Source organism: Neophocaena asiaeorientalis, unplaced genomic scaffold (assembly GCF_003031525.2).
Source record: "Neophocaena asiaeorientalis asiaeorientalis breed wild unplaced genomic scaffold, Neophocaena_asiaeorientalis_V1.1 scaffold77, whole genome shotgun sequence".
Taxonomy (NCBI): Eukaryota; Metazoa; Chordata; class Mammalia; order Artiodactyla; family Phocoenidae; genus Neophocaena; species Neophocaena asiaeorientalis.
The window spans coordinates 7436273-7449102 of record NW_020174645.1 but is presented as its reverse complement, the minus strand read 5'-3'; the positions used below and the strand labels follow the sequence as shown (position 1 = coordinate 7449102).

Below are 12830 nucleotides of genomic sequence, written 5' to 3'. Positions count from 1 at the left end.
CTGAAAATGGAGTTAACGATCAATCGTGCCTATGTGATGAAGCCTCCATAAAAAAATCCCCAAAGTATGGAGTTCGAAAAGCTTCCAGGCTGGTGAACATGTGGAGGTGCTGGTAGGGTGATGTGCTCTCAGAGAGGGCATGGAAGCTCAGCACCCCTCCCCCCATACCTTGCTCTATGCATCCCCATCTGGCTGTTCCTGAGTTATATCCTTTATTATATAATAAACTGGTAAACGTAAGTCAGTGTTTCCCTGAATTCTGTGAGCTGTTCTAGCAAATAATCGAATCCAAGGGGGAGGAGGTCATGGGAACCTCTGATGTATAGTCAAGTTGGACAGAAGTTGTGGGTAACCTGGGGACCTATGACTTGACGATTGGCACCTGAAGTGGGGGGCAGTGTCATGGGGCTCCAGGTAGACGGTGTCAGAATTGAGTTAAACTGTAGGACACCCAGCTGGCATCACAGAGAATTGCATGGTGTGGGAAAAAAACTCACACATCTGGTGTCAGAAGTGTTGTGAGTGTGGTAATAGTGTGAGTAAAGAAGGAACACAGGAGAAGTGAGTTCTTTTCAAACATCTGCGTCTGCTGTGCCTATTTCTAGGGATGTGAGAGTATAAACTTCTTCCTTCATGGCAGTCATTTCCAAGTCTGTGTGTCTTACCACACCTGATTAAAACAAATCCCAGGTACCCTTGAAATAGGCATGGTGCCTGATGCCTGGGGTGCCTGAGGGCATCAGCTGTCAATAATACTGTGCAGAAGATACAAAAGACACAGTTCAGACCACTAAGAGCTTATATTCTAACTGAGGAAATTCATGTCTGCTGGGACAAGACTCAAGTGGCTATTGCCCCAAGCACAGCCCAGGGTCCCTTGAATGTTGAGGGGTGACAGAGCTCTGGGAGAGCTCAGGCTCATGGGGTCCCAGACCCTGGACATTGTCTCCCCTCCTGGGAACGCTCTCTGGGCAGAACCTGAGCCAGGCTGGGGCTGAGCAAGGTGCTGGACGAGGAAGCTGGAGGGTGAAAACCAAGCGCCAAGGCCAACAGTAGGACTGGCCAGAGAAGCAGCCTCCCGGGGGCAGAATCATGGGGAGTTTTCTGGATTGCTGAGCTCCAGAAGTGGGCTGCCCTATAGAGAACCTGCAACTTTCAGTGGGAGGCAGGATTTGCCAGTTAAAGGGGCTGAGCCAGTTTAAATACCTGCTTTTCCTTGTCTGCCCTCCCCGGGGTTTCTGGAATAGGAGCAAGAAGGGACACCCCACAGAGTTCAGAAGTGAAGAATTTGGGCTTCAGTCTGACAGACTCCAGTGTAAATCTCGGCTTTGCCTCTTACAGCTCTATACGCTGAGGCAAGTCACGTCCCCTCTCTGAGCCTCTTCTCTTCTGAGAGATAGGGGTAACAACTACCTACCCATGGACTCTCTGAAAATCAGCGCTTAGGCTAGCACATAGTAAATGCACAATAACTTGCTGGTTATTATTATTCAGGAAAATCTAATTAGCGATCTGATTAGAGTTGACTGTCAGGAAGGAGAAAAGAGTATAGTTTCTCAGTCTTTCCAAGAACACACTAGTAGGCTGTACTACTGATCATAAATATTCACCGCCTATCCCGTGTTGAACTCAGATGTGGTCACATGACCTACTCTGGCCAATGAAATGTGGACAGAAGTGATGCATTACTTCTGGGCAGAAGCTTTAAGAGCTAGTGTGTGGTCCATCAGGCTCTCTCCCCTATGCCACTATGCCTGGCAATTTCCAGGTGGGCTGCTCCCTTAGCTTGGGTCTCAGAGTAAACTCTGTTTCATAGTATGCATGGAGTGTGTGGGTCAGGGTGGCTGACAGAAAAAAGGAAACCACAGCAGTCATTTTAACAGAGAATTAGAATGAATGCTGGAGGGCTGAAAAAGCACAGGAGAGCAACTAAGCAACACAGAGATGCTGATACAGGAAGCAGCCACTGTCCCTGGCGCCAGTGGACAAAGGGTGGCGGTTGGAGTGTCAGAACCCAGAGCCTTGGAGGAGAGGCCCCCTCAGAGCTGGGACTCAGACCTCCAAGTGGGGAGTGCTTGGCACTGTGGGGACACAAGGAGGCTGGTTCCAGGGGTGTGTGTAAAAAACCCAGAGACTGGAACCAGTAGCCACTGCCAGGATGCAGAAGTGTTGCTTGGGTGACCTTGACCTGAACAGACAACAGAAGGAAGGAGCAAGTCCCTCCTCTTTCCTCCAGGCTGTCCGGAGCCTGGAGAGCCTACCAGGAGCAGCTGACAAACCAGGAATGTGGCTAGTGGGGTCCCAGCCCCAGCATCACAGAGCAGCGTATGGGAGGGCAGCTTTGGAGCTGAGAGACAGCAGCTTAATAACTAGCATGTGGAGTGAGAGTGAGAAACAAACACTTGTTTTAAGCCACTGAGTTATTGGGGCTCTTTGTCACTCAGCATAGCCTAGTCCATCCTATCCTGTAGCCTAGCCCCCAGGCCTGAATCCTAAGTCCCCTCCAAGTGCAATGTGGGGCTTCCCTTCTTACTTCTTTACCTCCTCACCTGCCTTATATCAAATGTTTTCCCTTTCCAAGAGGTTCTAGAAGCCTCTAAACATTAACCCTCTGAGAGAGGCAGGACTCCTGGTCCTTTGCAAAGGGAAGAAAGAGAGGTGAAGAAACTTGTTCAAGGTCACACAGAGCATTAATTCTACTACTCAGACTTGACCCCAGGATTGCTGACTCCCAAACCTGGTTGCCTGGGGAACTTGGTATTAAAAACAACAACAACGACAACAGATGCCCAGACCTTGAGCCAAGATTCAGATACAGGAAGCCTGAGAGGGTCTTGATAATATCTGTTTAAGAACAACAATAATACATGCAAAGATTTATATAGCACTTGCTTCATACCAGGCATTACTCTAAGTACCTTAAGTACATGAACTCTTTTAATCCTCACCACAACCCTATGAGGTCTGTGTTATTCTTTTCCCATTCTACAGATGAGGAAACACAGGCACTTCTCTGTAACAAGTGGGAAATTTGATGCAAGGGAATATCAGATTCTTTCAGGAATTGCAAATTGTTTGGCCCACAGTGGCCAATATTTAAAAATCAGGAGCATTCATGCAAAAGAAAATAGAGTATGCTGCTAAGAGCAGAATGCTGGAGCCAGGCTGACCAGGTTTGAAGCTAGGGTGATCAACAGTCCTGGTTCTCCCAAACTGAAGAGTTTTCTGGGAGGTGGGGCTTCTAATGTCCTGGTTTTAACCAGGATGGTTTGTCACCCTATATTCCATTTCTACCACTTGCTAGTATGTAACTTTAGGACAAAACATGTGACCCCCTCAGTTTCCCTATCTGTAAAATGGGGATAATAACAGTATCTACCTTACAACATTCAGTCAATATTTAAGGTGTTTCGAAACTGCTTGAGTGTTTGCCATTAATATGATTACTAAAACTTAGATTTCCAGATTTAGTTCCCTTTAAAGATTGGAAGATCTGACAACAAATAACCTATATTCTTATTTATCTAATTATTTAGCAAACATTATATATAGTGCTTTTTACTACATACCAGGGACTGTTCTAGGTGTTTGCAAACATTCATTCATACAGAACATCTCTATGAAGTGGGTTTTATCATTGTCCAATTTTACAGATGAGGAAACTGGGTCACAGAGAGAGGAAGTGACTTGCCCAATGTCATACAATGAGTAAGAGGCAGAGCCAGGATCCAAATCCAGCCCATCTGGCTCTATTCAGTGACTGCCAACTAGCACTGGGTCTTAACTGCCCCCTTGAGAAGGGCATGAACTCCCCGGATTTTCTATCTCCCTGATTTTCTATCTCCATTCCTCCCAGATCCTTTAAGCTCCGTGTTTTCTGCCCCTGCATCCCTGGGGGTCTCAACCTCAATGGCACCTTTTCTAAATGATCCCAAGGAACGGAGTTTGAGGTCACTAAGTCAGCTTTCACTTTCTGGGCCCCAGGCTTTCTCGAAAAACGTCCTCTCCTCCAAGAGATTTAGATTAATCCCCTTATCCAGTGGCTCAGGATCAGGCAGACAGTCAGGTCACCTGTTATGGCCTGGCCAGACCGTATTACCTGCCGTGACCCCCAAATTCACTCATGCACACCTGCTGCTGAGACATTTGCTGATTAATAACAGCAGGGACTTTGGGGGTGGTGTGTTTTTCACCTTCTGGGAAACTCTCTGGCTTGAACACGTGGGCCACCTGATGTCGGGCTGTAGATAAACATGCCTCTCTTAACCCCTTTTCCCCATCCCCCCAGCTATCCGCCCTGAATCTGCATCATTTGAAAGCTCCACCAGATTCCACATAACTTAATGTCCCAGAAAATAAAAGCTGATCGAGTCATTGGTCCTCAAATTAAAGAATTTGAGAGCTGCCAGAATGTTCACAAATCATCCTGGTCAGGGTTGTGTGATGAACGTCTGTCAAGTTTTCCTACTTTCTTGTGGTAAGGGCATCCCAGTATCCCTTTGGAGGTTTATCCCTTGACCCCTCTCAGTCTGTGAGGTTTGGGGGGCCGCCCTCATGGTGTCTGGATGCAGGTGGCCTGGATGAAGTTTGCGTTCGTCTCCCTACAGCGCGGCTCCTTCGTAAAGCTACAGCTCTCACCAGATTCCAGAGCAACCTTTCCCTTCATGCCTTCGGGCCCGGGCTCCCCGCTCCTGCCAGTCCCAGAAGTGTCACCACCCATTGCTGGCTCCCTTTCTCCTGCTCACAGCTGTTACAAGCCCTTCATTACTGATCATCAGTTACCCCCATGTCCCCTGTGGGACCCTAACTGATTGGCACCCCTGCAGTTGGATACACCAGTAGCCCTTCTGACAGCTGAGCACCGCTCTCACCCCCAAGTCTGTTTCCCCAGGCCCAAGAACTCATCTGCTTCCCTCTCATTGAAAATTCTACTATCATCCTCTTTCTTTTAGGGTTGCCCTTCTCACACTTAGTTTCAGAGTGGGGTTCAGTCTCCCAGCAGCCCTCAACCTCACCACTCTGAGTTACTCTCACTGTACACCAGGCACTATGCTCGGGATTTTCACAGGCATGAAAATGAGTTCATTGGCTACCTATCCCTGCAGGAAAATCCAAGTGGGGAAGTTACACACCTTCATCAATCTGCCAAAGTTCAAACTGTCATAGAGGCTTAACTGTTTTCCAGATTTGGCAAATCGCTCGTGGGCAGGAGGTCATGCTGGTTACAGGCTTGGGCTGTGGAGCAGACAGACCTGAGCTCAAATCCCACCTCTGCCATGTGTTAGCTGTGTGACTTGGGCAAGTGACTTAACCTCTCTGGCCTCTGTTCTTTCATCCAGGCGGCCATGTCACACAACTCCAGGAGGTAGTCATTCACATTGTGGCACCAGAGGGCACAAGTTTTCACAGGCTATGGAGTGAATGCCAACCCAGGAGCCCAGCAAGGAGCAGCGCTGACAATACTACCTCCCTGGATTATTGTTGTCAGTGTACACTGTAGCAAGAGTAAGCACTCAGCAATCAACCCAATAACAGAAGAGGAAACTGAGGTTCAGAGAGGTTAAATGATATGTCCCAAGTCACACATTAAAAAGTGACTGAGTCAGGATTTGAATTCAGGTTTCTTTTCATCCAGAGCCTGTGCCCTCTCTAGCCTGCTGGCCTCCAGTTTGGATAGCTACTATGCCACACACGTGTTCACAGCCATAGTCCACCCTTTTCCCCTCAGAGCACGGCTACCATCTCCGATGAGTTTTCTCTCAAGTGCAAATGGTGGTCTCCCCTCTCTCCTCCCCCCACCCCTGCAGAACTCCATGCAGACCCTCACTTTGTTCTTAACGGTCCCCATCTGGCCACTGGTACTTAGATCATCAAGTTGGATCCTGCAGCAGACATCACTAATCAATCCTGGAACTCTTTCCCCGCAGATCCAGGATGCAGGAGTCCAGGCAGGTAGCCATTACCCGCTGATTCTAGTGTTCTGTCAGGAAAAAAACAAAACAAAACACATTTGCTCTTCCTTCTCGAGATTGTAATCTCCTTGAGAGCAGCAGTAGAGTCGTAATCAGCTCTGCCCACTTCCTGCCCCAAAACAGTTATAAGTTTTCATATATTAAGAACTCAGGAAAGTTTTGTGGATGGAAAAATTGTCTTTCCTTCTTATAAGCATGTGACTTTGGACAAGTACCTTCATCTTTCTAACATCAAACAGAAATGGAAGCTCAGAAAAATGAAGGGACTTGCCCAAGGTCACACAGCTGGTAAGAAGGGGAACAAATTACATCAAATAGAGACAAGATCTTCACTATATACCATTGGAGGTGTGGATGCACGTGGAATTCTTAGCACACTGCTTGGCACCTGGTATGAGCTCGATAACACCAGACTTCTTTTGTATAAAAAGGGATTGGCTCTGTTCCGTGGCCACAGCCTTGCATAAAACTGTTCTCAAGGGCTCTCTGGCCAGAATCTTTCCTTGATAGGAGAACACAAAAGGCCCCAGAAAGCCTAGGTTACTGGCTCACAGACTTGTGAGAATGTACGCTCTGGAATACTGGGGCAAAGTAATCTTTCTAGAACCCTGGGATGGATTCAGGAGCTGTGAGATTGTACTCTTGAGACCCCAGTTTGCCCAGCAGAGAAGCAAAGGTTGGAATGCTGATCCCAAAGGTCCCTCTGACATTCAAAGCTGTCTTCTACTGCTCCCTCCCCATGGCCCAAAGCAAGTTCGTGGGCAGCAATGATCTTCCCAGCCTATTGAGCAACCCTGGGCTGCTACATAGCTGCAGGGAAGGTGGGGACCCAGGAGGCTGGGCCTGGCTCTGAAACAGACCACAACTTCCTGCAGGACCGGCTGGCCACGGAAGGCACGACCCTTGATGGAACCTTTCTTTTTCTTTTTTTTTTTTTTTACGGTACGTGGGCCTCTCACTGTTGTGGCCTCTCCCGCTGCGGAGCACAGGCTCCGGACGCGCAGGCTCAGCGGCCATGGCTCACGGGCCCAGCCGCCCCGCGGCATGTGGGATCTTCCCGGACCGGGGCACGAACCCGTGTCCTCTGCATCGGCAGGCGGACTCTCAACCACTGCGCCACTAGGGAAGCCCCTCTTTTTCTCTTTCTTTCTTCCTCCTTTCCTCCCTTTCTCCCTTCTTCCCTCCCTCCCTCCTTCCCTTTCACCTTTCTTTCTTTCTTTCCTTCCTCCCTTCCTCCCTGCCTCTTTCTTTCTCCCTTTCTTTCTTTCTTTCTTTCAATTTTTATTGGCATATAGTTGCTTTACAATGTTGTATTAGTTTCTACTGCGAAATGAATCAGCTATACGTATACATATATCCCCTCTTTTTTGGATTTTCTTCCCATTTAGGTCACCACAGAGCACTGAGTAGAGCTCCCTGTGCTATACAGTAGTTTCTCATTAGTTATCTATTTTGTACATAGTATCAATAGTGTATATATGTCAATCACAATCTCCCAATTCCTCCCATGCCCCCTTCCCCCCTTGGTATCTGTACATCTGTTCTCTGTGTCTGTGTCTCTATTTCTGCTTTGCAAATAAGATCATCTATACCATTTTTCTATATTTCACATATATGCGTTAACATACGATATACGATATTACAATATACGATACTTGTTTTTCTCTTTCTGACTTCACTCTGTATGACAGTTTCTAGGTCCATCCACATCTCTATAAATGACCCAATTTTGTTCCTTTTTATGGCTGAGTAATATTCCATTGTATATATATACCACATCTTCTTTATCCATTCCTCTGTTGATGGACATTTAGCTTGCTTCCATGTCCTGGCTACTGTAAATAGTGGTGCAATGAAAATTGCGGTGCATGTGTCTTTTTGAATTATGGGTATATGCCTAGTAGTGGGATTGCTGGGTCATATGGTAGTTCTATTTTTAGTTTTTTAAGGAACCTCCATACTGTTCTCCATAGTGGCTGTATCAATTTACTTTCCCCCTAACAATGCATGAGGGTTCCCTTTTCTCCACACCCTCTCCAGCATTTGCTGTTTGTAGATTTTTTGATGATGGCCATTCTGACCTGTGTGAGGTGACACCTCATTGTAGATTTGATTTGCATTTCTCTAACAGTTAGTGATGTTGTTGAGCATCTTTTCATGTATTTGTTGGTCATCTGTATGTCTTCTTTGGAGAAATGTCTATTTAGGTCTTCTGCCCATTTTTTGATTGGGCTGTTTGTTTTTTTGATATGGAGCTGCATGAGCTGTTTGTATATTTTGGAGATTAATCCTTTGTCAGTTGCTTCGTTTGCAAATATTTTCTCCTATTCTGAGGGTTGTCTTTTTGTCTTGTTTATAGTTTCCTTTGCTGTGCAAAAGCTTTTAAGTTTAATTAGGTCCCATTTGTTTATTTTTGTTTTTATTCTCATTACTTTAGGAGGTGGATGAAAAAAGATCTTACTGCGATTTATGTCAGAGTGTTCTGCCTATGTTTTCCTCTAAGAGTTTTATAGTGTCTGGTCTTACATTTAGGTCTTTAATCCACCTTGAGTTTGTTTGTGTGTATGGTGTTCAGAAGTGTTCTAATTTCATTCTTTTACATGTACCTGTCCAGTTTTCCCAGCACTACTTATTGAAGAGGCTGTCTTTTAAAAATATGGAACGGGCTTCCCTAGTGGCACAGTGGTTAAGAATATGCTTGCCAATGCAGGAGACACAAGTTTGGGCCCTGGTCCGGGAAGATCCCACATGCCACAGAGCAACTAAGCCCATACACCACAACTACTGAGCCTGTGCTCTAGAGCCCGCGAGCCACAACTACTGAGCCTGCATGCCACAACTAGTGAAGCCTGTGCAGCTAGAGCCCATGCTCTGCAACAAGAGAAGCCACCACAATGAGAAGCCTGCACACCGCAACGAAGAGTAGCCTCTGCTCACCGCAACTAGAGAAAGCCTGTGCGCAGCAATGAAGACCCAATGCAGCCAAAAATAAACAAATTTTTTAAAAAATTAGTTCATTTAAAAAAGTTGTTTTAATATGGACCGCTTCACAAATTTGCATGTCATCCTTGCACAGGGGCCATGCTAATCTTCTCCGTATCATTCTAAATTTAGTATATGTGCTGCTGAAGCGAGCTTGCTTTCTCTTTCTTCCCTTCTTCCCTTCTTTCTTTCTTTCTTTTCTTTCTTTCTTTCTTTCTTTCTTCCTTCCTTCCTTCCTTCCTTTCTCCCTCTCTTTCCTCCCTTCCTTCATTCCTTTCTCTCTTCCTTCTTTTCTTTCTTTTTCCCTTTCTTCCTTCCTTCCTTCCTTCCTCCCTCCCTCTCTCTCTCTCCCTTTCTTTCTTTCTTTCTTCCTCCTAAACTGCTCATAACCTGCTGATTGAAAACATGGACCCTGGAGCCATGAGTTCAAATCCTGGCTCCACCAGTTACCAGTTCTTGCCTTAGACAAGTTGCTCAAGCTCTCTGTGCCTCAGTTTCCTCATCTATAAAGTGGGGATAATAATAGTACTGACCCTCACAGTACAGCCTCACAGTCCTTGGCCTCATAGAACCTACATCCTAGAAGGGGAGACCAGCATTAAATAAATAATTATACAATTAATTGATAATTATTCTTGCCAAAGGGCAGAGGAGTCAGGGAATGTTTCCCATGCAATTGTGGCTTGTCTATTCATCTATTATCTCTTCCACTAGCTTATAAACTCCAAGAAGCCTGGGGTCGTACATTTTATTTGCTAATGTTTACCTGGCTTTGGGAGGCACCCATTAACTAGGTTTGGATCAATGGATGAATGAATAAAGTGATGTTCCACTGGAGACCAGAAGGATGAGTTGGAGTAAACCAAGTGAAGAGAGTAGATGGAAGAGCAACCTAGGCAGAGGGAACAGCATGTGCAAAGGCCCTGTAGCTGAAAGGAGGTAGGAGTGTGTGAGGAAATAAAGCCAGGACAGTATGTCTGGAGCAAGCAGAGTGACAGGGAGGGTGAGGCAGGCTGCCCAGGGCCTTGGGAGCCCCATAGTATATTTTCTCTATCAAGTGCCCAGCCAGGGCTGTAATGGGGACTGAGCTGGGGCGTCAGAAAGACCTGGGTTTGGGACTTCCCTGGTGGCACAGTCGTTAAGAATCCGCCTACCAATGCAGGGGACACAGGTTCTATCCCTGGTCCGGGAAGATCCCACATGTCACGGAGCAACTAAGTCCATGTGCCACGACTACTGAGCCTGCACTCTAGAGCCCATGAGCCACAACTACTGAGCCCATGTGCCACAACTACTGAAGCCCGCAAGCCTAGAGCCTGTGCTCCGCAACAAGAGAAGCCACCGCAATGAGAAGCCCGTGCACCGCATGGAAGAGTAGCCCCTGCTTTTCACAGCTAGAGAAAGCCTGCACAACAGTGAAGACCCAACACAGCCCAAAATAAATAAATAAGCTTATTTTTTAAAAAAGAAAGAAAAAGAAAAGAAAGACCTGGGTTCATATCCCAGCTTCTGCATTTTCTGACTGTGTGACAAGTCAACCTCCATGAGCCCTGGATCCTCGTTTGCAAAAGGGACATAATAATAGTAACCTATTGCCTGGGGTTTGGAAAGGATTATAGACTATAAAGCACTTAGCACAGTGCCTGGCACACAGATAGTGCTCAAGAAATGTTGCTGTGGTCATAATAATAACATCTTTATGATTGACGCAGGTCTCCTGGTTCTCTTTCACTGTCCCTGAAGCTGAGTCTTCTCCTTAAGGAGGGTCCCCATCTCCATGCCCTCCCGGGGACATAGCTGTTCCTGCTTTCCCCATGCCCTGCTCCCTCAGGCCCTCCTGGAGCTGTTCTCCTTGAAATTCCTGCAGCCAAGACTGAGGAAATGGTTCCCTTGGCTCAGGGCAGAATCTGTGCCCATGTTGCTAAGCAACCAACCCCTATCCAGATGTCAGCTGCAGCCTGGGCAGAGGGATGAGCGTCAGCACTCTGGGGAGGGCCTCCTGGGGCTCTGCCAGGACCACAGGCTGCAACCAGGACTAAGCAGGAAAGAGCCAAGGCAGATGGTTCACTGAGAGTCAGCATACAGCAGTGGAAATCCTGAGGGGTCAAGGGCAAATCCAAATGCATTCAGACCCCAGCTCTACAATTTACCAGCTGTGCAGCCTCAATCAAGTCAGTGAACTTCTCTGAGCCTCAGCTTACTCATCTGAACAATGGAATGCAGACCTAGCTACAAATTCACCATGAGGATTACAGGGGATGATGTACATGAAAATGCCCAGCACACAGCACATGCTCAAAGAATCTTGAAATATGGATGTATATACAGGGCTGAGTTCACTAATCTTGTCACCCATCAGTGTCAATAAAATTCAAACTCCTTAGCCTACCCTTCATGGTCCTCTAAACTGATCCCCCCACTTTCTTCTGTCAACCTAGTTACCTACTAGTTCACTGTCTCTCACCCTCAGCACTACTGACTTTTAAAAAAAAAACAGATTTATTGGCATATAATTCCTGTATCTTACAATTCCCCCTTTTAAGGTGTACAATTCGGGGACTTCCCTGGTGGTCCAGTGGTTAAGACTCCACGCTCCCAATGCAGGGGGCCCAGGTTCAATGCCTGGTCAGGGAACTAGAACCCACATGCCTCAACCAAGAACCTGTATACCGCAACTAAAGATCCTGCATGCCACCTGCAGCAGCCAAGATCCCGTGTGCCGCGATTAAGGCCCGGTGCAGCCAAATAAATAAAAAAAATATTTTTTAAAAGTGTACAATTCAATGCTTTTTAGTGTATTCACAGAGTTGTGCAACAATCATCACAATCAATTTTAGAATATTTACATCACCCCAAAAGAAGCGCCATACCCATTAGCAGTCACTACCCAGCCCTGGCAACCACTGATCTGCTTTCTGTCTCTATGGATTTGCCTATTCTGGAGATGTTATATAAGTGGAATCATATAGTATGTGGTTTTTGTATCTGGCTTCTTTCACTTAGCATAATGTATTCAAGGATCATTCATCTTGTGGTGTGTATCAGTTCTTCATTCATCTTTACAGCTGAATAATATTCCTTTGTAGGGATAGACCATATTTTGTTTGTCCTTTCATCAGTTGATGGACATTGGGGTTGTTTCTACTTTTTGGCCATTATGAATAATGCTGCCACGAACATTCATGTACAGGTTTTTGTGCGGACTATTGACACTTTCAGCTGGACAGTTCTTTGTTGTGGGGCTGCCCTGTACATTGCAGGATGTTTAGAAGCATCCCTGCCTTCAATCCACCTGATGTCAGTAGTACCCAGGCCCCCAGACTGTGACAACCAAAAATGTCTCCAGATGTTGCCCACTGTTCCCTGGGAGACTCCATCACCCTGGTCAAGAGCCACTGCACCAACTGTCCCTTAGCAGTTCCGAAAGCTTGTTCCACGAGCGGAAATACTGGGAGATGCTCTGAGGAAAATAACCTTCTGTGGTCAACACAGTTTAGGAAAAAACATACAGTCCACCTCCCTGCTCCTGTCCCTGGAAATTTGTGGGGCATATTAGTATTAGCATTTTCAAGGCTCCCAGGGGGTCTGCAACAGCGACAGCAGCACAAGCTGGGGGACGTTATGTAACTCTACCTTTCTCAAACTGACTTGAGCAAAGGACCTTTTTCTAATCTTCACAGAACACCCATGACAGTGACTCTAGGGAATGCTTCTCGGACACCTCCTGCCCTCTGACTGCACAGGTTTGCTCGCTGCTTTCTTGAACACACTTTGCACATTTTAGTCACAGCAACTCTGCTCATATCGTGCCCCCAGTGTTGCAGGAAATGTCCCCAACAGCCACTCCCCCAACTTGCTTGCTAGAGGAACCCCAAG

General features: G+C 46.6%; 1 non-coding gene across 1 annotated transcript; it reads right to left on the bottom strand.

Moving 5' to 3' along the window:
• Positions 1-9003: 9003 nt before the first annotated feature.
• LOC112408860 (U6 spliceosomal RNA) lies at positions 9004-9106 on the bottom strand. The gene has a single exon (XR_003005021.1). It is a non-coding gene; the product is annotated as a U6 spliceosomal RNA (small nuclear RNA).
• Between the last annotated feature and the right edge of the window lie 3724 nt (positions 9107-12830).